Genomic DNA, 23,461 nt, shown 5'->3' on the forward strand with positions numbered 1-23,461 from the left:
TGTCTTATTTATACCACGCGGTAAACTGTGTAAATTTAGGACGCAAACAAATGTGGTGAAATTGCTGTTTTTTTCCTATCCCCCCAAAAAAGGTTAATAAAAGTTAATCAATAAATTATATGTCCCCCAAAATGGTGCTATTAAAAATACATCTTGTCCCGCAAAAAACAAGACCTTATACAGCTATGTCGACGCAAAAATAACAAAGTTATAGCTCTTTGAATGGAAGAATGTAAAAAATAGCTTGGTCATTAAAGCCTAAACAGGCTGGTCACCAAGGTGTTAATAGGTAAAATACTGGTGACAGGTCTAGATGAGAGAAATATATAATCAATTCTTGAATAAGAATTATGTGGTACAGAGTAATGAGTTTAGACCCTTACCACAGGGTGGATAGAGCGCCATGCATCTACTATGTCATTGGAATGAAGTAGTTTGGCTTAATGTAAACCATGAACAGGGGGAGGTGTTAAGGAGGACTTCCTGTCAGAGGATTTATTCAGATTATGATCCAAAGGTACATTGGAATCGCCACCAATAGTAACCCTACCCAGACATTTAAAAAAGGGGAGTTGTCTGATGTTAGGGACGTAAAAATTAACAAATGTAACCTGTTCATCATGAATAGTCCCAGAGATCAGAAGGTACCTGCCCTCTGGATCTGTTACAGTATTCTGACGTACAAAGAATGTATGCTCCGCAAAAAAATATGCCCACTCTCTCTTCTTCTCGTCCGCTAATTCCATATAATAAGTTGGGTATCGGGAATGCATAAATCTAGAACAGAATCTGGAAGAAAAATTTAGTTCTTGTAGAAATACAACATCACAATGCATAGAATAATAATAACGAAAAGCTTTCCGTCTCTTTACCGGATTATTCAAGCCCTGAACGTTATGTGTGAGGATGTTAAAGGAAGGTAGTAGTTTAGCCATCGTATAGTGTACAAAGTTTGGCTGTAGATCTAGTCCTGCCATCACAGGTGACAAAAACATGAGAAAGGATAAGTAAAGGAAAATAAAGAAAAAGGACAAAGTAGGAGAATGGGGAGGTAAGAAGTTATATATTTCATAACACCATATAAACATATGAAAAAATCTGCTAAAAACCATATGAAAGGAATGTGAATGATCAGATCGAGGAAAAAGTACCTTGGGTCTCAAATCAGTCCTATCACAGGAGGGTAAATGTCAATTTCTTCTGAGCAAGCGACAGCTGTCATGAAAAAAGGCTGTTTAGTATTCCACAATAAGAAATAGCATAAATCTCTATCTATAAAAAAAACAAACATAAAATGAAAGGCATAATAGCAACCAATTATTATTATTATTTTGTCCAACAGTTAGCGTAAGTCTCACAATGGTGATGTCCTGCGGAATAAGGATACCAGTCCATTATAAATAAAGACAAGTCTGAGATGATCAGACCATTTTATTTAGGTATCAAAACGTCTGGAGGCGTGATTCTTTGATTTCAGGCTCCACAGTGTCATGTAGGGTTCGTGGACCCACTGGGCCGTACCACCTTGGTGGTATGGCAGCTGGCCAGCAGGCGCAGGTCAAAGTTTATTGTTCGTATAGGGTACTTGTGGCAGCTTGGACAGTAGCAAGGCAGGCTCGGCTGGGACTTGGCAGCAGGTCGACGTCAGGCGTGGAGTAGCAGGACAGCCAAGATACAGCACAGCACGACTACAGCACAGCACGGCATTGACCAGGATAGCACGGGATACAGGATACGGGATACAGGAACAGGGAACACTGGAACTGGAAACACTAGGAGACCATTTGCTTAGACAAACTAGGATATGACAAACAACGCTCAGGCAAGGATCAGAAGGGCAGAGGCTTTCTTATAGTCCAGGAAATCATGTGAGTTGATGATAATGATTGTTTTCATGTGCGCGCGCTGGCATTTTAAGAGCGGGCACGAGCGTGCGCGTGCACCCTATGCGACACAGCGGACCGGAAGTGAGCTCTGGCGTCTCCTAGGAAGGAGATGGGGACCAGCACTCACAGATCCATGGCTGCGGGCGTCGGGAGGTAAGTAAACCGGACGGCCCACGGCTATGGACGCTACACACAGGGTTGATATCTTATCAGTTGGACAATTTTGGCGTGGAGTGGACGGTTTCTTAGAGATATCTTGTCTTTCTCTAGTAAGGAATCCTAAATTTTCCAGTAATTCTTCTGCAGCTTGGAAGGTGGAAAAACTGTGAGTGCGGTTGTGGTATTAAAATATCAAGCGAAATTGAAATGCCCATATATATTTAATATCCTTAGATTGTAGTAACTACAGTAAAGGTTTAAAGCTTCTCCTTTTTTGGATTTTACGCAGAGAAATGTCTGCAAAGATCTGAATTGTAATATCTCTGTGTTATGGAATCCTTCTCCCTGGAAGCTTTCTTCACCCGTTCTTTAGAGGTATGACGTGGATAAACTACAATATCACGCAGAAGGCCATCTGGGCTTGGAGAAGTTAGGGATCTATGGACCCTATCAATATCATAGTAGCGTTGGGGCAAATCTGGGAGAAGATCCTTAAAAAGATTATGCTCAACTTTTTCCAAGTAAAACATATTTTCAGGAAGTACTCTAGTTCTAAAGTTATCCCTTCAGAACCGATTCTCAAGGTCCTCCCTTTTACATTGGGCTTCCTCAAATTCAGTATATATTTCTTCAATTCGATCAATATGTTGATTCACTTTAGTGATAGTGTCATCCATTTTACTCTCTATAGCTTCAATTCTATCTTCCAGGTCTTTAAAGTCAGCCTTCAAATTAGATGTACTGTAATTTCAGTGCAAGCTTTCTCTAATTCTTGCTATAAAAGCTGTGCAAATCTGTCAATAAGAATTCTGTCACCAGAATATCCTGTAAGCCCCCCTATTGCCAATTCTGGAGTAGTGTGTGTGCTCTGGGCATCCTCCGAATCCACATGGCTCAACACTATCGCGGCCATGTTCTTATCCATAAAAGAGCCCTCAGAGGAATCCTCGCCAAATAAATCAAAAACAGGTCTGAGGCTTCTGACCTGTGGAGTTCCAACCAGGGGCGTAACTAGGAAAGACTGGGCCCCATAGCAAACTCTTGACCGGGCCCCCCCCCCAGGTGCCACAAGCAGCCCCCCTTATAAATAGTGCCCCCTGTAGAATGTGCCATACAGCCCCCTGTAGACAGTGCTATATAGCCCCGCCTATAGACAGTGTAACACCCCATTGGTAGATAGCACCCCCACCTCCCTCTTGTAGATAGTGCCATACAGCCCCCTGTAGATATCGCCATATGCTCCCACTGTATATAGTGCTGTACAGCTCCGACTGTATATAGTGCCACACAGCAATAAAAATTTGTTAGTTTATTTTCCTATTCTATTGTGGGTAGTCAGGAAATAAGGGTTTTTGTTTGCCTGTAGGCATTCCTTTTGTTGACTATATATTTTACCTGCTGACTACCCAGGGTCACAATTGCTCTCTGTCTATTATATTGGTCACTCAAAGTCACTTTAGAATAGAATTGGTCCACGAAAAATTTAATTTTCATATCTCCTTAAAAGTTTATTAGCCTTCTAGCACACTGCAAAAAATAAAAGGATGTTATAAAATGATTATTTACCATGAAGTAAACACATGGTAAATGTTAATTATTAATAATTTTGTAAGGTATGACCACCTGTCATACACAAAATGATTGGAACTTTAAAAATTGCTAATTTTTCAAAATGTTTAGTACATTTTGCATTTATTTTTATTTTTTTTTACAATTAAACGCAAAACTTACTGACCAAAATGTACCATCAACATAAAGTACAATGTCACGAAAAAAACACCTCAGATTTACTTGGTTAGGTAAAAGCCTTGTGAAGCTATTCTCACATAAAGTGAAACATCAGATTTAAAAAAGGGCTCTAAAACTTAAGGCCCAAACTAAACTGCGCCATTGAGGGGATTAATGTAAATAAAGGTTCCTTTCTAAATTTATGCAAGGGAGGTTTTTTTGCTACATTGAAACATAAGGCTTCGTTCACATCTGCAGCAGGGTCCGGTTCTGACGTTCAGTTGGAGCTTCCCGTCAGAACGGGACCCTGACTGAAACAAACCGAAACCATACTTTTCCATTTGCATCACCATTTGATCCGGTGCCAATGTTTTCCATTTGTCTCAGTTGTGCAAGGGTTCCATTGTTTTGATGGAATGAATAGCGTAGTTGACGGGAAGCACAGAAGGAACGTCAGAACGGGACCCTGGTACAGATGTAAACAGGATGGGTTCACCTCTTTTTCAGGAATATTTCCATGAAGCAAACACATTCATCCCTGAAAACAAAATATTGAGTTCTCTATAGATGTACAACAGAGAATCCTATAAAATCAATATAAATATTAAACTACTGGTAACCTGATATATCAAAAATGAAATATAAATCTTATGAGAAGCTCTTACAGTCTCAGAATAGTCATCCAATAAGATAAGCTTATGAGCAAATATAGAAAATATTAAATTCCTATTTTAGGCTATGTTCACACGGAGTATTTTGGGGGAGGAATATCTGCCTCAAAATTGCGTTTGGAACTTTGAGGCAGATATTCCTCTCCCTGCACGCCGATTTTCGCGGCAATTATCGCGCCGTTTTTCGCCCGCGGCCATTGAGCGCCGCGGGCATAAAACAGCGAGAAATGCGCTTTCTCCTGCCTCCCATTGAAGTCAATGGGAGGTCGGAGGCGGAAGCGCCCGAAGATAGGGCATGTCGCTTCTTTTTCCCGCGAGGCAGTTTTACTGCTCGCGGGAAAAAGACGCCGACGCCTCCCATTGAAATCTGCCGAGTTTTGCGACGCGGTTTCCGTGTCAAAAAACTTGGCAAAATACCCCGTGTGAACATAGCCTTAACCTCCAGCTAGAGAGCCATGCTAGAAGTTGATATACAGCAACAGCTGCAGAGCCAGTGCTTGCATTTCGCAGGAAAAGTTTTGAAGAAATCTCCACTGCTTGACACTCATTCTGCAAAATGTTATAGCTCATCCTGTCTATGGTGTAATACTCAGTGACAAATCTTGACTCAATGGGGTCAAAAGCAGATAGTAAGAAATAGTGTTAGGTCTCCTTTCATAATCTCCCATCCAAGATGTCAAACATAAACTACATATACAGATAGGATAACTTCTTCCCGCTGCAGCCACATTTGACCTTCCACACAGAACCTCATTTTTTAAATCTAACATGTGTCACTTTACGTGGTAATAGCTTTGGAATGCTTTTACCTATCCAAGTGATTCTGAGATTGTTTTCTCGTGACACATTGTACTTTATTTCAAATGTAAAGTTTGGTCAATACATTCAATACATTCACTGCTTATTTGTGAAAAACACTAACTATAACTTGTAAGACAGATAGTAATACCACACAAAATAGTTACTAATTAACATTTCCCATGTTTACTTTATGTTAGCACTGCTTTTTGAACATCCTTTTATTTTTCTAGGATGTTACAAGGCTTAGCAGAAATTTCACACATTTTCAAGAAAATTTCAAAAGCCAATTTTTTATGGACCAGTTCAGTTCTGAAGTGACTTTGAGGGGCCCATACATTAGAAACTCCCATAAATCACCCCATTTTAAAATCTGTACCCCTCATAGTATTTAAAACATTATTTAGAAAGTTTCTTAACACTTTAGGCCTTTCACAGGAATTAAAGAAATGTGGAGGCGAAATTGACAAATTTAATTTGTTTTTGCAGAAATTTAATTTTAATCCTTTTTTTCTGTAACACCGAATGCTTTTCCCAGAGGAAAAAAACAACTCAATATTTATTACCCAGATTCTGCAGTTTTTAGAAATATCCCACATGTGGTCCTAGTGTGCTAATGGACTTTAGCACAGGCCCCAGAAGCAAAGGAGTACCTAGTGGATTTTGGGGCCTTCTTATTATCAGATTATATTTTAGACACCATGTCAGGTTGGAAGAGGTCTTGTGGTGCCAAAACAAAGGGGACGCCCCAAAAAATAACCCATTTTGGAAACTACACCCCACAAGGAATTCATCTAGGGGTCTAGGGCGCATTTTGACCCCAATGGTGTTTCATAGTTTTTATTAGAATTTGGGTGTGAAAAATGTAATTTTTTCCAATAGGATGTCCTTTAGTTAAAAAAATAATTATTTCCATGAGGAATAAAGGAGAAAAAGCCCCCCCACACACATTTGTATAGCAATTTCTTCCAAGTACGGAAATACCCCATATTTTGGAGCGCAGATTTTGCTGGATTTGTTATTCCGGAGCATGTCACATTGCAAAGCTCCTAAGGTAACAGTGGAAACTCCCCAAAAGTGACTCCATTTGTGAAAGTTCGCCCCTCGAGGAATTAATCTAGGGGTGTAGTGAGCATTTTGACCCCACTGGTGTTTCATAGATTTTATTAGAATTTGGAAAGCCGATGTAGCGGAGTACAGGCTCATAGACTTTCTATTGAGCCCGTACACCGCTACATTGATTTTCGGGAAAAGCCAAACAGAAACAAAGCGGCTGAGCGCTCACAGGAGCACTTCTGCGGCTTTGTTTTTGCCATTGGTGGCGGCCTCAGTGCTCGGAACCAGCCAATCAAAACTTCTGAAATGTCACTATGACGTCAGAAGTTTGTTGAATGTTTAGTTAACCTTTAAGGCATTCACCTAAGGGTGTAGTGAGCATGTTAACCCCACAGGTGTTTCCCAGATATTAGTGTGCAGTGGATGTTGCAGAGCAAAATTTAAAATTTTTCCATAGATATGCCATTTCGGTGCCAAGCTTGTGCCACCATGAAAATACAGCTCTTTACTTATTTTGCTGTGTTTCCAGGTTTCAGAAACACCATACATGTGGCCCTAATCTTTTGTCTGGACATACGACAGTGCTCAGAATTGAAAGAGTACTATGCAAATGTGAGGCCTAAATTGGCGATTTAAACAGTATTGGTTCACAATTGCATTTATTTAGGGGTGTAGTGGCAAATATGTTATGCCCAGCTTGTGCCACTGAAGACACACACCCCAAAATCTATTAAATGGGTTCTACCGGGAATGGCAAAGCCATATATATATATATATATATATATATATATATATATATATATATATATATATATATATATATATATATATATATGGAAGTAAACTGCTGTTTGGGAACAGTGTAGGTCTCAGAAAGGGGGGGGGGGGTGCGGCATTTGGCTTTTGGAGCACAGATTTTGCTTGGTAGCAGTGTTGTTTGGAGTTTTACTGGTATTTCAGTTTATAATGTGGGGTCATAGGTAAGCTGGGTAGAGTAATTCTGGGCATAATAAGGTGGTGTAATAATGGGTTAAACAAAATAATACATTTATCCATGGATGTGTGTTACTCTTTGAATAAATCCTTTATAGCCAGAGTCGAAATAATAAGTGGTGTCCTTTCTTACGCCCCTTTTGGTACTCACTCTGCACCTTTGCATTTTGGGGAATTTTGCAGGGAAAGCGTTGTCCTGGTGTAACACTGGTGCCCTCACTTCCAGTAGATATGTTTGAGCCTTCCCCTTCCTGGTTCCTAAATATTAGGGCCTTGATAATCGCTTCTTGAAACAGATGAAATGTTCCCCTTGGATCTGGACATCTGCATATTTTTTCTTTCCTGAATTATGGGAGCCGTAACTTATTTTATTTTTTCATTGATGTATGGTATGAGGGCTGTTTTTTCGAGACGGGTTTTAGTTTTTATTGGTAGCATTTTGGGTTAAATGTAACTTTTGATCACTTTTTATTATTTTTTTTGGGAGGCAAAGTGATAAAGAAAAAAAGCAATTCCTGCATAGTTTTTTTGTTTGTTTTTTTTAATTCGGTGTTCACTGTTCTGTATAAATTACATGTTAACTTTATTCTGTGGGTCAGTACGATTATGGCTATACCAAATGTATATTGTTTTTATATGTTTTACTACTTTTACACAATTAAACTTTTTTTTTTTAAAAATCATGTTTTTGTGCCGCCATTTTCTGAGAGCCATAACTTCTTTGCTTTTCTGTGTATGGAACTTGTTTTTTGTGGGACGAGTATTGGTACCACTTTGGGGTACATGTGACTTTTTGATCACTTTTTATCCTATTTTTTGGATCGCAAGCTGACCAATGAACAGCAATTCTGGCATAGTTGTTAAAGAGGCTCTGTCACCAGATTTTGCAACCCCTATCTGCTATTGCAGCAGATAGGCGCTGCAATGTAGATTACAGTAACGTTTTTATTTTTTTAAAAACGAGCATTTTTGGCCAAGATATGACCATTTTTGTATTTATGCAAATGAGGCTTGCAAAAGTACAACTGGGCGTGTTGAAAAGTAAAAGTACAACTGGGCGTGTATTATGTGCGTACATCGGGGCGTTTTTACTTCTTTTACTAGCTGGGCGTTCTGACGAGAAGTATCATCCACTTCTCTTCAGAACGCCCAGCTTCTGGTAGATCACGCTGTGACGTCACTTCCCCAGGTCCTGCATCGTGTCAGACGAGCGAGGACACATCGGCACCAGAGGCTACAGTTGATTCTGCAGCAGCATCGGCGTTTGCAGGTAAGTAGCTACATCGACTTACCTGCAAACGCCGATGCTGCTGCAGAATCATCTGTAGCCTCTGGTGCCGATGTGTCCTCGCTTGTCTGACACGATGCAGGACCTGGGGAAGTGACGTCACAGCGTGATCTGCCAGAAGCTGGGCGTTCTGAAGAGAAGTGGATGATACTTCTCGTCAGAACGCCCAGCTAGTAAAAGAAGTAAAAACGCTCTGATGTACGCACATAATACACGCCCAGTTGTTAGTCCCAGTATTAGGGCTTGTTTTTTGTGAGACGAGGTATAGTTTTTATTGGTACCATTTTTGGATATATGCGATCACTTTTCTATTCTAATTTTTGGAAGGCAAGTTGACCAAAAAACAGCAAATCTGGCATTGTTTTTATTTTTTTATTTTTATTTAAAGCGTTCTCCACGCTCCATAAATATCATAATTTTTTTTATAGTTCAGGTCGTTTCAGACGGAGCGATACCAATTATGTATGGTTTATTTTATTTTTATTTTTTTTCCTAATAATGTAGGACTTGATAAGAAAAAGGCTGTTTTTTTTATTTTATTACTTGAAACGTTTCTTTTTTTATAAAAAAAACAAAAAAAAAATCTACATTTTTTTCCACTTAGGGGACTTGAAGGTCCAACTGTCTGACTGCTATTCTAATACATTGCAATGCATTAGAACAGTTAGGGTATGTGCACACGATAGCAGGCATTTACGTCTAAAAAGACAGACTGTTTTCAGGAGAAAACAGCTGCCTCATTTCAGACGTAAATGCTCCTCCTCGCATTTTGCGAGGCTTCTCTGACAGCCGTAAATTTTGAGCTGTGCTTCATTGACTTCAATGAAGAACGGCTCAAATTACGTCTGAAAGAAGTGCCCTGCACTTCTTTTGACGAGGCTGTATTTTTACGCGTCGTCGTTTGACAGCTGTCAAACGACGACGCGTAAATGACAGATTGTCTGCACAGTACGTCGGCAAACCCATTCAAATGAATGGGCAGATGTTTGCCGACGTATTGTAGCCCTATTTTCAGACGTAAAACGAGGCATACTACGCTTCGTTTACGTCTGAAAATAGGTTGGGTGAACCCAGCCTAAGTGTCACACTGACAGGCAGCCTATTAGGTCTTGCCTCTGCCATACTTGGCAGAATAGGAGGACATTGTTAGGCCTCTGGTTGCCATAGCGGGGATGCCGATCAGCTACAAACCACTTAGATGCCATGGTCTATCCATAGGTCATCAGTTAATCCCGACACCTGGACCTCACACCGAGCAGCTGCTTCGGCTACCTTTGGGCACGTCCATGCCGGAAGTAGATGGCTCTGGTCATAGAATAGGAGCAGAGCTACAGTTCTGTAGCATAGCCGCTATGACATATATGGAGCCATCTTCTTCTGGCCCCGAACACTGCATACAGTGCATAATATTTGGTGCCTGGAGGAAGCCGGAACAGCTGATTGGTGCAGGGTCTGGGTGTCGGACCTCCACCGATCATAAACTGATGACCTATCCTGTGGATAGGTCATCAGTAGTCCGTGCCCGCACAACCCCTTTAATATCGGCGGATCCCACGACAAAATAATGTGTGTGAGGGCATCCGGATGCTCCCTGACACCTGCCAAGGATTGAGCAGGTAAGATTTCAACATGCCCGATTCTTTGTTATGCCAGTAGATAAACCTCTTTCTGAAGTGTCTGACAGCGGCTTGTCTTCTTTTCCTAAAAACTGCTTAGAATTATTTTTAGCATAGCCAATATAATTATCATTGTTATTATGGTCCAAGTTAATACAATGGGTGACCTATCTTAGCTTGAACTTGATTCATTCACCTTGTAACGTCCGTGCTCGCTGACTACGAACTCCTTCCATCGTGTCGACGCCCTTCTCTCCAAAGATGTCTGCACATACGGCCGTCCTGTTCCACAGTGACCACCAGGGTGCGCTCGCGAGCTCAGTCCAGACTTAAGAAGCCAAAGCGCACGCAGGTGGGAGATTGAGCTGATTGCTCCCAGAGCATCCTGGGCTATAAGAAGGTCCCAGGCCCTTCCTCCCATGCCTGAGCGTTGTTTGTCATATCCTAGTTTGTCTATGCAAATGGTCTTCTAGTGTCTTCCAGTTCCCAGTGTTTCCTGTACCTGTATCCTATATCCCTTGCTATCCGAGTCAAGTGCCATGCTAAGCTGTAGTTGTGCTGTGCTGCATACCACGCCTGTCCTGCTACACCACGCCTGCCTGTTGACTAGTCCCAGCCGAGCCTGCCTTGGTACTGTCCGAGCTGCCACAGGTAACCTCTACGAACTATAGACTGTTTCTTGCGCCCTGTTGGCCAGCTGCCATACAACCAAGGCGGTACGGTCCAGTGGGTCCACAAACCCAACATTACACACCTTACGTGGTGTTCAGTAAGGGTGCAGTCACACATGGCATATATTTGCCTTGTATTGTAAAAATACAATGCAGAAAACTTTACAGTGTCCAATGGGAAAAATATTCAGCAACTCAGACAGATTTTTCCATTTCTTGCGTTGAAAAATATTTTTCTTAGGCTAGATTCACACGAGCGTTGAGCGTCTCGGATGTGAGAAATGGCTGTTTTTCACTTCTACAGTGCATCTGTGCTTTTTCCTGCGGAATGCGTTAGCACGCATCCCCCAAAGACTAGAGTCTATGGAGGGATGTGTGAAGCACAAAAAAATAGGACATGTCATATTTTCTCATGGACCCTTCATACGGTCTGTTGAAACAACGGCCGTGTGAACGGCCCCAATGAATTACATAGGTCCGTGTGATGGCCGTTGGTTTAACGGCCATCACACGGACGTATAACATGTTTGTGTGAATAAGGCCTTGTAGGCATACATTGTAACGTTTTCCACATTGTATATTGTATATAGTGTATACTGCTGAAATACAAAGCAAATGCACCATGTGTGACTGCACTCTAATGCTGCTGCCCTTTATCCTGTTGACCTAAATAAGACTTGTTTGTATGTTAAATTTAATTTGTGTTTGAAAAAGACATTTCTAAGGCCAGGATCACACACATACTTTAACGTCTATGGTCACGGACCGTCGTTCAGACTTATCCTCTGACAGCCGCTGCCATGGACATCTGTGTTCTCGGTGGCATCTCCCTCCAGGGAGACGCCGGCACACACTTCCGGGTTCTGAGACTGTCTCCCGCAGGGCGCGCACGCCCATGCGTGCCCGGCCTTAAAGGGCCAGTATGCGTCCAGTTGTTAAAAATCAGTAATTAGCCCAGAATGCTGCTGGACTATAAAAAGGGATCTGCCCACTGGATCTTTGCCTGAGCATTTTTGTATACCTAAAGTTTGTCTTGCAAATGGTCTCCTAGTGTTTTCCAGTTCCCAGTTTTACCCGTTCCTGCTGCCTGTACCCTGTATCCCGTGCTACTGTGCCATCTACAGTGAAAGTCAAGTCGTGTCTTCCGCTGCATCTGCTGTGCCATCTACAGTAAAAGTCAAGTTGTGTCACCGCTACTGTCTACATTGCCTCAGGTACCCTTTCTGAACTATAGACATTGTATTGTACCTAGTTGGTCAGCTGCTATTCCGCTACGCGGTACGGCCAATTGCGTCCACACCCGTGCCTTGACAGTACGCTCAGGTAATGGACCCCGCTGGTCAATTTAAAGGCCTGCCACCCTCCCAAGCCATGCAGGCGGACCTGCATGATCTGCGAGCACAACAGGATCAACTTCATGTGACAGTAGACTCCATGGCACAACAGCTAGGAGCGTTAGCTGCTTCCTTCCCTGCTCCAGTTCAAGCTCCACCGATTGATCCTCCTGCTACACCTCCTGGCAGCTCCGGTCCTGAGCCGCGGTTCTCGCTGCCATTGCCACCTCGTTTTCATGGAGACGCAAGTATGTGCAGGGGATTTCTTAACCAGTATCATATCCACTATACCCTGCAGGCCAGAGCATTCCCGTCAGGCGCAGCCAGGATCGCCTTCATTATCTCCCTACTTTCCGGCAAGGCTCTGTCATGGGCAAACCCAATGCGGAAACGACAGGGACCCGAGACTTCCAGGAGTTCGTGCAGATATTCCGTACCGTGTTCGAGGAGCCTGGACGAGTCTCGTCGGCAGCCACTGCTATGTTGAACCTTCGCCAGGAGGACGCCTCCGTGGGCGAATACACCATCCAGTTCCGGACCCCGGCAGGATAATTCTCCTGGAACAATTAGGCACTGGTAGCTTCCTTCTGGCATGGTCTATCATCCGTGATCAAGGACGAACTTGCTGCTCGGGATCTACCATCTTCCTTGGACGACTTGATTCTACTTGCCACTTGAGTGGACATAAGGCTCAGAGAGAGGTCTCAAGAAATGCGACAAGAGAGACGACTTCCTAGACTGGCGCCTAACTTCCAGCAACCCCTCTTGCCTTCTTCTTTTGCTTCACCCGAGGTCCCGATGCAGCTGGATCGGCTCAAGTTGACAGTACAGTAGAAACAGCGCAGGCTCACCTCTGGACTCTGTCTATATTGCGGCCTCGCTGGCCATGTATGTGCGTCTGTGTCCCCAGAAGCCAAAAAACCCCAACGCCTTGGATTGGTTGGAGAGACAACCCTGGGTGATACAGCATTTAATAGAGAACTCTCCTCCAAAGTGTTCATTCCTGTGACCATCGTCGCTGGCGAGAGGCCCCATCTGGTCTCTGCCTATCTGGACTCTGGCTCTGCAGCCAATTTCATCTGCCAAGACCTGGTGGACCTTCTTCATTTGCCCAATGTTCTGCTGGAAAGGCCGTTGAACGTTGCCTCGGTACATGGACTGCCACTGCTTGACCCAATTTTGTCGGTAACCAAGCCGTTGAGGCTTCAAGTGGGAGCTATTCACTCTGAGCTCATCTCCCTGTTTGTCCTGCCCAAGGCCATCAACCCCATGCTGCTGGGTTTGCCTTCGCTCTGTCTACACGCCCCAATCCTGGATTGGAACTCTGGAGAGGTTCTCCAGTGGGGTCCCAAGTCTCTCAACCGCTGCCTGGGGCATATCGATCCGCCTCAGTCTCTTTCGTCTCAGTCATTGGCAGGGTTGCCTCTTTGTTACTCTCGGTTCTTGGATGTCTTTGACAAGAAGGAAGCAGAGACTCTGCCACCACATCAGGCTTATGATTGACCTATCGACTTAGTTCCTGACTCGTCTCCTCCCCGTGGTACCCTCTCTCCTTACCAGAAACTCAGTCTATGTCGACCTACATTAAGAAGAATCTTGAGAGGGGCTTCATAAGGAAATCCTCATCCCCAGCCGGAGCCAGGTTTTTCTTTGTCAAGAAAAAAGATGGATCCCTCCGACCCTGTATTGACTACCAGGGTCTCAACCAGCTCACGGTAAAGAACAGATACCCATTGCCGTTAATCTCTGAACTCTTTGATCACATTCGGGGGCAAACATTTTTTCTAAACTAGACCTGCGGGGTCCTACAATTTAATCCGGATTCGTCAGGGTGACGAGTGGAAGACTGCGTTTAATACACGTGATGGGCACTACGAATACATGGTTATTCCCTTCAGCCTGTGTAACGCCCCAGCGGTGTTTCAAAAATTTGTCAATTTAATTTTTCGTGATTTCCTCTATGTCTGCGTTGCGGTGTGTCTCGATGACATTTTGATTTTTTCCCCAGATCCAGTAACTCATCAGAGCCATGTCCGCCAGGTTCTGCTGCGATTAAGGGAGAATCATCTTTATGCCAAGCTGGAGAAGTGCGTATTTGGAAGAAAGTCTCTACCCTTCCTGGGCTATATTATCTCCGATCAAGGCCTCAGAATGGATCCTGAGAAGGTAAATGCTGTCCTGGAATGGCCACGCCCCCAAGGCTTACGGGCCACACAACGCTTCCTAGGATTCGCCAACTTCTACCGGCTGTTCATTCCCAGCTTCTCTTCATTGACTGCTCCCATCTCTACTCTTACCGAAAAGGGCATGAATACCAAGGTATGGACTCTAGAGGCAGAGACCGCGTTCAAAACCTTAAAAAAGGCCTTCACGTCAGCCTCTATTCTTCATCATCCCGATGTATCCCTACAGTTTACGTTGGATGTGCACGCCTCCTCTATTGGTGCTGGCGCACTATTATTCCAGGAAGGTTCGAAAGGCAAGACTGTGGTATGTGGCTACTACTCCAAGCTGTTTTCTCCCGCAGAGCGCAACAACTCGATTGGGGATCGGGAGTTACTGGCTATCAAGCTGGCCCTGCAGGAGTGGAGACACCTACTAGAAGGTGCAGCGCATCCTATCCTGGTCTTCATGGACCACAAGAACCAGACCTATCTTCAGACGGCCCAACGGCTGAATCCTCGTCAAGCCACATGGTCGCTGTTCTTTTCTCGGTTCCAGTTCGAGCTCCACTACCGACCTGCCGACAAGAATGTGAGGGCCGATGCCTTGTCTAGGTCATTTGAAACAGAGGAGACCGTAGAGTTTCCACCAAATATTATCGACCCTTCCTGCATCTATTCTGTTAACCTTCTGCAAGTTAGTGACATTCCTCTGGGAAGGACTTTTGTACGTCTGGCAGACAGAGGAAGAATCCTTCGCTGGGGGTCATAGTTCTAAGCTGTCAGACCCGAGACGTAATTGCCCGTCAGTTCTGGTGGCCTACGCTTCGCAAAGACGTCACAGACTTTGTCTCCTCCTGTACGGTATGCGCAGCAAATAAAGTTGCCCACTCCAGACCAGCTGGTCTGCTCCAACCACAGCTTGTGACTGATGCCCCATGGCGACATATTGCAATGGACTTTGTTACTGATCTGCCTCTCTCTGCTGGATGCAGTGTGGTCTTGGTGGTAGTGGATCAATTTTCTAAAATGGCTCATTTCGTTCCATTGACTGGCCTGCCTTCTGCTGCTCGACTGGCTGATCTCTTCATTCAACACATCTTCCGGCTGCACGGCTTGCCTCTGCATATTGTCTCGGATCAAGGGGACCAGTTCACCTCACAGTTCTGGAGAGCACTCTGCGGTCTCCTCTGTATAAAGTTGGACTTCTCCTCGGCTTATCATCCTCAGTCCAATGGACAAGTCGAAAGTGTTAACTAGATTATGGAGAACTATCTGTGGCACTTTGTCTCCAGACGGCATGATGACTGGGTGCAGCTGCTCCCGTGGGCTGAGTTCTCCTATAATAACTATACTAGTGAGTCCACGACCTCCAGTTCGTTCTTCATCGTCTACGGCCAACATCCTCGTATACCTCTTCCTGTCTCTACTATGTCCCAGGTGCCTGCAGCTGACTGCCTTCAGGGACTTTCTGCAGATATGGCAACAGACACGATGATTGTAATGATGGGGTAGGGAGACAGACAGGTGAGCCCTAATCTACCCGCCACTCAGTTCCTGCCTACTTGCAACGATCCGTCCTAGGCGACGGGGTACAACTGGGCGACGGTCCCTACGCTCAGTAAGTGCACGACAGACAAACAGACAAGAGTACACAGAAGCTAGGGCAACGGGGCAGCTGCCCACGGAGACACCGTGAGCAACGAGAGTAGTGAACGAGCCGAGTCAAACCTTGAGTGCACGAGGTACCAAACGCTGAGCAGGAGAGTGGTCAGTAAGCCAAGGTCAATAACAAGCAGAGGATCAGTAGTTCAAGCAGCAGCAGCAGCAGAGTCAGGAAACAAGCAGAGCAGAATCACAGGCAAAGGAGGAAGAGGAAAGGCAGGTATAAATAGACAGTGGGCGGGAGCTAGCTCCGTCTGGCCAGGCTGTGATAGGCTCTCCCACTCCTAAGCCTGCCATCCTGAGTGGTGGAAGATGGAGTCAGTCTCACAGACATAGGAGCAGGTGCAGACTGATTACCCACGGTTGTCGATACAGAAGCTGTGTCTGGCAGATCCTTTACAGTACCTCCCCTTTTATGAGGGGCCACAGGACCCTTTCTAGGTGGACCTGGCTTATTGGGGAAACGAAGGTGGAACCTCCTGAGCAATACCCCAGCGTAAACATCCCGGGCGGGTACCCAAGTTCTCTCTTCAGGCCCGTATCCTCTCCAATGGACCAGGTACTGGAGGGAGCCTTGGACCATTCTGCTGTCCACAATCTTGGCCACCTCGAATTCTACCCCCTCAGGGGTGAGAACAGGGACCGGAGGTTTCCTCGAGGGAGCCAAGGACGGGGAGCAGCGTTTAAGGAGGGAGGCATGAAACACGTCGTGTACTCGAAAAGACGGGGGCAACTCCAGTCAGAAGGAGACGGGGTTTAGGACCTCAATGACCTTGTACGGCCCTATAAACCGGGGAGCAAACTTCTTGGACGGGACTTTAAGGTGCAAATTTTTTGAAGATAGCCACACCAGATCCCCGACCACAAACAAGGGGTTAGCAGAACGTCTTCTATCTGCCTGAGTCTTTTGTATGCTCTGGGATGCCTCAAGGTTCTTCTAAACCTGGGCCCAGACTGTGCACACTTCCCGATGAACGACCTCTACCTCAGGATTGTTGGAACTACCAGGTGAAACGGAGGAGAACCGTGGATTAAACCCAAAATTACAGAAAAAGGGGGAGACCCCTGACGAGTTACTGACCCGGTTATTAAGGGAAAATTCGGCGAGGGGAATGAAGGCGACCCAATCATATTGACAGTCAGAGATAAAACACCTTAAATATTGTTCTAGAGACTGATTAGTCCTCTCAGTTTGGCCATTAGTTTCGGGATGGAAGGCCGAGGAGAAGGCCAGATCAATCTCCAACTTTTTACAGAAGGCTCTCCAAAACAATGAAACAAATTGTACCCCTCTGTCAGAAACAATATTGACAGGAACCCCATGGAGACGCAGGATGTGTTTGACAAACAAGGTAGCTAACGTCTTAGCATTGGGTAGTTTCTTGAGGGGCACAAAGTGGCACATCTTACTGAAGCGGTCCACTACAACCCACACCACCGACTTGCCTTGAGATGGAGGCAAATCGGTGATAAAATCCATGGAGATATGGGTCCAAGGTCTCTGGGGAATGGGCAAAGAACATAGTAAGCCCGCTGGTCGGGACCTGGGAGTCTTGGACCTAGCACAAACTTCACAAGCGGCAACGTAGGCCTTAACGTCTTTAAGCAACCCAGGCCACCAGTAGTTTCTGGCAATGAGTTGCTTGGTACCCAGGATGCCTGGATGGCCAGATAGTGCAGAGTCATGATTTTCCCTAAGTACCCTTAGCCGGAATTGCAGGGGAACAAACAGCTTGTTCTCAGGAAGGTTCCCGGGAGCTGAACCTTGATCAGCCGCAATTTCGTAGACTAAATCAGAATCAATAGAGGAAATGATTATACCTGGAGGCAAAACACAAGCAGTATCTTCCTCCGAAGGAGGGCTGGCCATGAAGCTACGCGACAGTGCATCAGCCTTAATATTTTTAGACCCAGCCCTATAAGTGACCACAAAGTTGAATCTGGTAAAAAATAGCGCCCATCGAGCTTGTCTCGGGTTTAGCCTCCGGGCAGATTCTAGGAAAACCAGATTCTTGTGGTCGGTAAGGACCGTTACCTGGTGCCTAGCCCCCTCAAGGAAGTGACGCCACTCTTCAAATGCCCATTTAATGGGTAAGAGTTCGCGGTTGCCAATATCATAGCTACTCTCAGTGGGCGAAAACTTCCTGGAGAAGTTGGCACAGGGACGGAGATGGGTGAGGGACCTGGTACCCTGGGACAAGACAGCACCCACTCCCACCTCGGTGGCGTCAACCTCCACGATGAATGGTTCCATTTGGTTGGGCTGAACCAGCACTGGGGCCGAGATAAAGCACTTCTTAAGGACCTCAAAAGCCTGGACAGCCTCAGGAGGCCAGTGGAGGAGATCAGCACCTTTGCGAGTGAGATCCGTAAGAGGCTTAGCGATGACCGAGAAGTTAGCAATAAATCTCCTGTAATAATTAGTGAACCCCAGGAAGCACTGTAACGCCTTCAGGGAGGCAGGTTGGAACCATTCCGCCACAACCTGGACCTTGGCGGGGTCCATGCGGAATTCATGAGGAGTGAGGATTTAACCCAAAAATGGTATCTCCTGCACCCCAAACACACATTTTTCGGTCTTAGCAAACAGTTTGTTTTCCTGAAGGGCCTGGAGCACCTTCCTGACATGCTCAATTTGGGAGGACCAGTCCTTGGAAAACATAAGTATGTCATCAAGGTACAGTACAAGAAATACCCCCAGGTAGTCTCTTAAAATCTCATTTATGAAATTCTGGAAGACCGCGGGAGCATTACACAACCCAAAGGGCATGACGAGGTATTCGAAATGACTTTCGGGTGTGTTAAACGCAGTCTTCCACTCATCCCCCTCTTTGATGCGGATAAGGTTATAAGCCGCCCGTAGATCAAACTTAGAGAACCATTGGGCCCCCTGAACCTGATTGAAGAGATCAGGAATCAAAGGAAGGGGGGATACTGGTTCCTTACAGTGACCTTATTCAAGTTCCGGTAGTCAATGCACGGCCTAAGACCACCATCCTTCTTCCCTATGAAGAAGAAGCCAGCACCTACCGGAGAAGTAGAGGGGCGAATGTAACCCTTGGCCAGGCATTCCTGGATATACTCTCTCATGGCTTCACGTTCGGGACAAGAGAGATTAAATATCCTACCCTTAGGGAGTTTAGCTCCTGGTACCAAGTTGATTGCGCAATCGTATTCTCTATGAGGAGGTAACACTTCGGAGGCCTCTTTAGAGAAAACAACAGCGAAGTCCTGAACAAACTCAGGTAGAGTGTTCACCTCCTCAGGGAGAGAAATAGAATTAACAGAAAAACATGGCGTCATGCATTCATTACCCCATTTGGTAAGATCCCCAGTATTCCAGTTAAACGTGGGATTATGCATCTGCAACCAGGGAAGGCCTAAAATCAAATCGGACGATAATCCCTGCATCACCAGTACAGAGCACTGCTCCAAATGCATGGAGCCAACAAGGAGTTCAAAAACAGGGGTATGCTGTGTAAAATAACTATTAGCAAGAGTAGTGGAGTCGATACCCACTACTGGGACAGGTTTAGGCAAATCAATCAATGGCATAGCTAGAGACATAGCAAATTCCACAGACATAATATTAGCAGAAGACCCTGAATCCACGAAGGCACTGCCGGTAGCAGACCTACCACCAAAAGAGACCTGAAAGGGAAGCAAGATTTTATTAGGTTTCATATTTACGGGAAATACCTGTGCGCCCAAGTGACCTCCCCGATGATCACTTAGGCGTGGAAGTTTTCCGGCTGCTTATTCTTACGCCTAGGACAGTTGTTCACTTGATGCTTGTCATCCCCACAGTAGAAGCAGAGACCATTCTTCCTGCGGAACTCTCTACGTTGTTGGGGAGACACGGAGGCCCTGAGTTGAATAGGTACATCCGAGTCTTCCGTGGAAAAACGAAGCAACGGAACCTCGGGAGGCATCATGGGGGAGTCAGAGGAGAAGGCACAAAAACGTTCAAGTCGTCGTTCCCTGAGACGTTGGTCAAGACGTACCGCTAAAGCCATAACTTGATCTAGGGAGTCAGAAGAGGGATAGCTAACTAACAGGTCGTTCAGGGCGTTCGACAGACCCAATCTAAACTGGCACATCAAAGCAGGGTCATTCCACCGAGAAGCTACACACCACTTCCTAAAGTCAGAACAATACTCCTCAACAGGTCTCTTACCCTGACGTAAGGTCACCAGCCTACTCTCGGCAAAGGCAGTCTTGTCAGTATCGTCATAAATGAGCCCGAGAGCAGAAAAGAAAAGATCAACGGAGGAAAGTTCAGGGGCATCAGGAGCCAAGGAGAAGGCCCATTCTTGGGGCCCGTCCTGGAGCCGGGACATAATTATACCCACCCGCTGGCTCTCAGAACCTGAGGAGTGGGGTCTTAATCGGAAATAGTCTACAACTCTCCCGAAAGGAGAAAAAAGTCTTCCGGTCCCCTGAGAACGGGTCAGGCAACTTGAGGTGGGGTTCAAGAGGTGAGGTGGGGGGCACTACCAGGGTAGCATCATGCAGGTTGTCCCTCTGAGCCAGGGCTTGGACCTGTAGGGAGAGGCCTTGCATTTGCTGAGCCAGGGTCTCAAGGGGGTCCACAGTTGTGTCAGGGACCAGGGTAGACTAGGTATATGGGCCTGTGATTATGTAATGACGGGGTAGGGAGACAGACAGGTGAGCCCTAATCTATCCGCCACTCAGTCCCTGCCTACTTGCAACGACCCATCCTAGGCGACGGGGTACAACTGGGCGATGGTCCCTACGCTCAGTAAGTGCAAGACAGACGAACAGACAAGGGTACACAGAAGCTAGGGAAACGGGGCAGCTGCCCACGGAGACACCGTGAGCAACAAGAGTAGTGAACGAGCCGAGTCAAACCAGGAGTGCACGAGGTACAAAACGCTGAGCAGGAGAGTGGTCAGTAAGCCAAGGTCAATAACAAGCACAGGATCAGTAGTTCAAGCAGCAGCAGCAGAGCCAGGAAACAAGCAGAGCAGAATCACAGGCAAAGGAGGAACAGGAAAGGCAGGTATAAATAGACAGTGGGCGGGAGCTAGCTCCGTCTGGCCAGGCTGTGATAGGCTCTCCCACTCCTAAGCCTGCCATCCTGAGTGGTGGAAGATGGAGTCAGTCTCACAGACATAGGAGCAGGTGCAGACTGATTACCCACGGGCGTCGACACAGAAGCTGTGTCTGGCAGATCCTTTACAGTACCCCCCCCCCTTTTATGAGGGGCCACTGGACCCTTTCTAGGTGGACCTGGCTTATTGGGGAACCGAAGATGGAACCTCCTGAGCAATACCCCAGCGTGTTCACAGATTCACTGGTCAGCAGAAACTCTGTAGGACTTGATATTTCTGGAAATGTGGACACTTTGTTTTCTATCAATACAGATTCCTATCTTGGGATGAAGAAGTTCATTAGAGGAGAATGAGGCCAACTTTAAGGATGACTATCTGGCAGCTTCTCTGGCGAAGTAATTTCTGAAACGGGTAGCAATTCTTCAGGTTCTCTCCTGACTTCATCTGGTTCAGGAAACACTGTTTGGGTAGATTCTGGCTCAAGACACAATTTAAGTCTACTGTGATGAACAAGTTGAGCAGATTTTCCCTCACGCTGAATCTGATAAGTGTCTGTACCTAGATAAGGGATATCTTTCACAATGTAAGGTGTTCTCTCCCATTTAGTGTCTATTTTTCTGGTCCTATGGTTGTTCTTTAATTAGACTAAACTGGAATGGTTCAGCTGTGACATTTTGGTTATAGTCCCTTTGTTGCCTCATTCTAGCTTCCTCCATTCTATCTGGACAACTACTTTGGCATCTGCTAGGCGTCTCTGTTGGTCACTCACCCAATCAGTTTTAGGCAGAGGATTGATGTCATCTGGGAAACATACATCTAGGGTATTGTCAGCAGGCAGCTTTCCTTGACGACAAAACATCAGGTAGTATGGTGTATAACCTGTGGAGCAATGGACAGTATTATTGTATACATACGTCAAGTCCTGCAACCGGAAGGCCAGTTTCCTCTCTTCCGAGTCCTCAACATGCCTATGAGAGTCTGATTCATCTTCTCAGACAATCCATTTCCCTGTGGATGGTAGGCAGTTGTCCTAAGCTTCTTACATTCATATAATTGGCACAGTTCATGGAACAGCTGGGACTCAAACGCTGAACATTGGTCTGTCAGAATCTACTCCAGACAACCGTAAGGATGCATAAAAGATTTCAGTAACACAGCTGCTATTCTCTTTGCAGTAAGGTCCCAAACAGTAACTGCGACCACAAATTTAGTGTAGTGATCGATGATGGTCATGACGTAATTATATCCAGATGTACTTGGCTCCATTTTTGCATGGTCGATGGCGACAATTTCCAGAGGTCTCTGACTTACTATCGGATGCCAAGGAGCTTTTTGGTTTGGCTTCTCACTTCTTGCTAAGAAACAGGTTGAGCATTCCCGACACCATTTCTCGATGTCCCGTTTCATACCAACACAGTAAACCTGCTTGCGGATAGTAGATTCAGTTTTCTGGACACCGAAATGTCTGGACTTGTTGTGGTATGTTCCATGACAATTCTGACATCTCTCCTGGGGATAACAATATGGTACAACCTGTTTTGGTTGATGGGATCCAAAACTCTGCGGAGCAACAGTCCATTCTCAGCATATAGATGTTTTCTCTACTAATTGTTAACGCCACTAATATTACCATGCCATACCCTATTTGGTATCTTCCCTTCTTATAGGAAATCTTGGATCTTGCCTATTACACGGCTCTCTGCTTGGAGTTCTGGGTATTCTCCACAGTCTGTAAGGAAGTACAGGTTATTTGGTGGTTTGTTACCTGTATTGCATCCTGCTGAGCTCAAGCAAGGGTGAGGTAGAAGAAGGTGGGATTAAATACTAATACTAATCCGCACCTGACAGACAGAAGAACAGATAAAAGAGATAAGGAGAGAAGACATTAGCAATGTTTCTGTCACCATTGATATCAATGGTGATGCAAACGGAAGCTAAAGTTGATATGCCACCAATATTGACAGTATGTACTAGCAAAACTGGAGATTGTCGCAGACCAAATGGAAGGCAAATGTAATTTGAGTATGGCCTAAACTGCGGTTTTTCAGCTTTTGTCCTGAGGCTGTGAAAAAGGTAAAAAAATATACTGCATTGCTGGTGGAATGTTGGCGGATTCTGTTTGCATTTAGGAGCGAAATCCACACCTAAATCCTGAAAGAATCCCCAGCGTGAGAAAATGGCCCTAGAGTATGTTTACATTTAAAAAAAATCACGATTTTGTGCAGGTCATGTCAGGAAAGATACTGTATTTTCAACCCACAGTAAGGGCTAGTTCACACAGAGTATTTTGGCACTTTTTTTGATGTGGAAACCGCCATAAAAACAGCCAAAAACGCAGACAGAGGCTTTTTTATGCCAC

The 23,461-nt window shown here is 45.3% G+C and overlaps 1 long non-coding RNA gene across 1 annotated transcript; it reads right to left on the reverse strand.

The window, feature by feature from the left end:
• Positions 1 to 461: 461 nt before the first annotated feature.
• On the reverse strand, positions 462 to 22,746 carry LOC142761142 (uncharacterized). Its single transcript, XR_012883520.1, has 3 exons — positions 22,017 to 22,746; positions 1,152 to 1,215; positions 462 to 789 (listed from the first exon to the last, which is right to left on the reverse strand). It is a non-coding gene; the product is annotated as an uncharacterized LOC142761142 (long non-coding RNA).
• Between the last annotated feature and the right edge of the window lie 715 nt (positions 22,747 to 23,461).

Source organism: Rhinoderma darwinii, chromosome 4 (assembly GCF_050947455.1).
Source record: "Rhinoderma darwinii isolate aRhiDar2 chromosome 4, aRhiDar2.hap1, whole genome shotgun sequence".
In the NCBI taxonomy this organism is placed as follows: Eukaryota; Metazoa; Chordata; class Amphibia; order Anura; family Rhinodermatidae; genus Rhinoderma; species Rhinoderma darwinii.